General features: G+C 46.7%; 1 protein-coding gene across 1 annotated transcript in view; it reads right to left on the reverse strand.

Annotated features, from left to right (window-relative positions):
- Positions 1-3,309: 3,309 nt before the first annotated feature.
- The window catches only part of LOC105189636 (broad-complex core protein isoforms 1/2/3/4/5), a 5,314-nt gene continuing 3,623 nt past the window's right edge, over positions 3,310-5,000 (reverse strand). Inside the window, exon 3 of the mRNA XM_011151877.2 lies at positions 3,310-3,485. The gene's annotated coding sequence lies outside the window, so the exon portion shown is untranslated. The remainder of the gene's footprint in view (positions 3,486-5,000) is intronic.

Consider the following 5,000-nt stretch of genomic DNA (forward strand, 5'->3'; position numbering starts at 1 on the left):
TTTCCACGATAATTTGTACTTGCTCGTTAATTATTATGGCATTTCCCTTTCGCCTTACAGATAAAACATCAACATTCTCTCGTTTTCTACGCTGAGTTTTAAACCTGAATATGTTACGATGAACAACTTTTAGGGTTTCTTCTTGCTTGTACATTCGTGTTTAATATGGATAATATATTAAAGTTCGAGGAGCAGAGCAGTGTATTGTAATAATAACGAGCTCTAACCAACCGTACCGAGAAACGATTGCGTTTGAAGCTTGATTCAGAGCCGCGCGAGAGATCCGCCGTTTAGAGGTACGCAACAACAAGCGGGACAAGAACGGGACGTGAGTTTTATTATTTTTTTTCTTCTCTCTTGTTTCTTTCTTCTCAGCTTCTCTCTCAGCAATGACTCGAGACTGACCGAAAGACGCGTGTTCGAGTGATCGCTGCGAATCAGCTGGAGTGTGACAATTCGCGCGAGCGAAAGACAATTCGCGAGGCACTGCTCTGCCCATGTCCGCGAGATACCTATGTAGGACTATGCCGACTTTTATAAAATCTGAACAGGAGAATATCATCGTGTTATCGATGTGTCGTACGAATATAATATATTTACAGAGTTCAAAATATTACTTTTAAAGAGTTAAAAATATAGTTTGTATTTAGCGCATACACGACGAATCTACACGAATATACACGTTGAGAGTCCCATGATGTAGCCTCTACCCCACATCTCACCGTGTCTCTCTCTCTCTCTCTCTCTCTCTCTCTCTCTCTCTCTCTCTCTCTCTCTCTCTCTCTCTCTACGCTCTTACCTCCCTCTCCGTTATATCCCGCAAAATCGATTCCATGCCTCCGATCTCCGATCTCGACTTCGTCGCGACTCACTCGTCGTAGTCGCATGGACGCGCGCGACTACCCACTCCAGCCGCTTGTCACGCCTTTGCGCTTTCGGCGCGTGCTCTCTTAGGCCTAATGTCGTACGTACGTACGTACGTACGTACGTACGTACGTACGTACGTTCGTTCGTTCGTTCCATCCTCCTCTACGCTCTAGGCGTACATCGCTCTTGATGTATCGCGCGCGCGCGCGTTCCGCGCGTTCGAAAGTTCCGCAAACGCGCGACAACGCGTTAGGCGCGCGCGCGCGCGCGCGCATTGCTCATGAGGATCGTCAAGAGTACAAATTTCTCTCGTTGGTAGCGCCTGCGTGGAACAACTCTCCCCCATCTGCGTAATGCGACTTTCATTCTCGATTGGAAACGATCTCCGCCCGAAGACCTCGCCGTCAAATCTCTCTCACGTCCCCCGCAGACGGGCCTCCATACCATCCACGCCATACGCCGTACGTCATACGCCATACGCCATACGCGGCGTATACCATACTCATCTCGATTCCTCGCGTCAATTTCCCCCTTCAAATTTCGTCGCGGAGTCATCGACTCCGTCAACTTGATCAATTCGAAACGCAGCGATCCGACCGCTGGCAATGGAATGTGTTCCTCTGTATCTCTGCTTCTGCTTGGCGCCAACTTCAACGATGGTTCGAATTTCCTACCCTTCTTGCCCGATCGTCCCGATCAAACCACAAGCTTCTCAGTCGAATTGTCCTTCTTTGGATTTATCGCAGTCTTGACGAAGAAAGATAATCACGCTGTATCAGCAAGACTACAAGCTACGAGCAACTGTGTGCGCGTCGGCGGACGATGAGAAAAAAAAGGGAGCTGTCGTACCAAAGTTTGTCGATTGAAAATCGCCTCGTCTACAATTCGGGCGTTAACTTTGGCATTTTTCGTTGCCTGCTCCTCTCCTCTCCTACCTCCCTTCTCCTTCTTGCATTTTGTTATATGAATCTGATCGAAACGTCATCTCGTGATGATCAATTACAATGCGCATACGCACACACGACGCTCTGGAAAATAAACGTATCATCAAAGTTACAAAAACTTTGTCCGCAACGTAACGATAAGATTTAACGATAAGTTAACTACGATCACAATGGCCCCAATTCTAACGTAGACGGACGACAAAATTACTGTTGACCCGGGTTATTTTTTTGTGCATTTGCTTCGTTTATCTTCGTTCAGCGTTCAGCGCACGAGCAGCGTTCCGATAGCCTCAATTATTTGCTTCCCTCCCCTCTCATCAATGATTTCCTACTATTTCCTACATTACAGGCCAGTAACGTAAAAAGAGGAAGAGTCGTCAACTTTTTTGTAAAAATCGCCACTCTCGCGACTATCTCGAGCTATTGACTCTGAGTATAGCACTATCCTATACTCTCTTATTATAGAATTATACATCATAGATTGGTAACACGGAGGAAAGAACTGATGATTCGAGCTACATATAACGAGCTAACTTGAACTTGAATGCAATTGATCCAGAAACATTTAAAAACGCAAAATAGCACTCTCTCACGTTTTCGAGGCAATTCAGCATTTCTTTCATTTTCTTCGTCTCTATGTAACAACACTGATGTCGATCAAGCAAAATGTATAAAAACAACCACGATGACGTATGATCAGGATGACGGTAACGATAACGACCACAATCAAGGCCACATCGACGACGACGACGACGACGACGACGACGACGACGACGACGACGACGACCGACGACGACGACGACGACGACGACGACGACGACGACGACGACCGACGACGACGACGACGACGACGACGACGACGACGACGACCGACGACCGACGACGACGACGACGACGACGACGACGACGACGACGACGACGACGACGACGACGGACGACGACGACGACGACGACGACGACGACGACGACGACGACGACGACGACGACGACGACGACGACGACGACGACGACGACGACGACGACCGACGACGACGACGGACGACGACGACGACGACGACGACGACGACGACGACGACGACGACGACGACGGACGACGACGACGACGGCGGCGGCGGGGGGGGGGGCGGCGGCGACGACGACGACGACGACGACGACGACGACGACGACGACGACGACGACGACGACGACGACGACGACGACGACGACGACGACGGTGACGAAAACGAAGGTGACGACGGCGAAGACGAAGACGAAGGCGACGACGACGACGAGGTGAAACGTCAGACAAAAGGAGGCTTTGATTGTTCCGACGTTTTCATTGCGGTTGCTGCTGCATATGTATGTGATGATGCATGCTACCGAGGACGTTCTTGATCGCCGAAGCCTTGAGAAGTCGCTTGAGCACACCGCTGGTGCCGCGGTGTTGCAGACTCTTATGCGTCGTCAGCGAGTTCTTGGTACGGTATCTACGATTACAGAACTCGCAGACGTAGAGCGTGTCCGATTGCTCATGTTTATCTTGGTAGTGGCGTTTGAGGGAGTAGTAGCATGAAAACATGCGACGGCAGTACGGACATTCCTGAGGCTCGTTTATGCCACCCGCCGTGGGTGGTGGCATTCGGTACACGACAGTGGGAAGCGTCGTCGGTGCTGGATGCGTCCCGTTGCCCGTACCTGAAACGTATCCGAATCCGTATAAAATTTCTCTCGAAAAAACGGTTCGCCATCTCAAAACGGGAACCGCGATATATCGACATTTCGACAACGAGGTCGAATGTCATATTTCTTCGCGACAATTAAAAAATGAGTGAAAACACCGCAATATGGCGAAACGGGCGTACTTTTTTGTTGTTTGCGTTGTACAACATGAAGAATGCACGCCGTCGAATTATATATATATTATCTATTTTGATTTTGATTTGACCCTCTGTATATCGTACTCTCTCTGTGTGTGTGTGTCGTCACTTTCCGTTTATCGACACACGCACTCTTGAATATCTTTTAAAATTAGGAGGTGAGGACATCGAGATGCCGAGGTTCTCGAGATTATTAGATATTAGAATTGCGTGAGGTGAGGGACATTATATATTTTGATAAGAGAAATTTTGATTCTGGGCTACTTTCCGGGTACCCAAAATAACCTAACCTAATCTGACGAGTAAATGTATGCTGACGAGAGAAAATTAGCATTCTGTTAAAGAGAGAAAAGAAAAGAAAAGAAAAAAAAAAAAGAAAAAAGCAAACGGAAAGATTCACGATGTAGATGTAGATGAAGAAGACGATAAACCTTTTCTTTTCTTTCTCAATCAAAAGGCATCTTCTTCAATCGCACAACTCGTCCGGAATTTTCTGAAACGGAATGTCTTCTGGACATCTCGCTCACTTTAAGAGATATTCAAGTTGCGTTTCAGAGATATTAAAATATGCGACATCTATATCTCTGTATTTATTCATTACGAGCAACTTCAAAATCGATTCTCGCTTTGACCGCCCGTCAAGACACATGTGCGATACTGCGATGTATGAGTCACGTGTATGACAAGTGAAGAAATGTACAGTGTAGCGTGCAATTTTTTACATACGCTAGCATAAAAAAGTGCAGCTGAAACCACCCGATAATCGCTTCGAATTATTCCGATTTGAATTTGACACCTGCGATTGCCTGTGTGTAAGAATGAAAGAATTCAGCATGATGTACGAGAGACTGAATGTTGCATGCGTACATCACAAAGCTCCGTAGATTGTAACATGTTGACAAATCGACAAAGCATCGAAGCATATAATTACCGTAAATTTTACCGTAATTTTAACCGTAAAATCACCATTGTGAGTTTTGGCAAATAGCCGAAATGAGTGAAGAGGCTTGTGAAGAGCGGTGTAAGAGCTTGGCTCGTTATCGCGTGCATCGAACTAGCGATTAGTGTGTACTACGCTAGCGCACGTTGGAAGTAAATATCCAGCGATAGAGGTTAATTAAGGCAACGAGCTCGCTGGCAACTGCTGCTATTCCAATTTCCAATTCCAAGCTCTCGTTTCAGAAAAGATTTTGTACTTCATACACACACAAGTTTCAAGAAAAAGAGGAAAAGAGAAAAAACAATATACCATTTTCATCGTGATTCATCATATCGATAATCATATCGGTCAAACAAAGAGATAACAAATGAGGCGCGAAATGAGAGATTCAGC

This window comes from Harpegnathos saltator, unplaced genomic scaffold, assembly GCF_003227715.2.
Source record: "Harpegnathos saltator strain DR-91 unplaced genomic scaffold, Hsal_v8.6 scaffold7, whole genome shotgun sequence".
Lineage (NCBI taxonomy): Eukaryota > Metazoa > Arthropoda > Insecta > Hymenoptera > Formicidae > Harpegnathos > Harpegnathos saltator.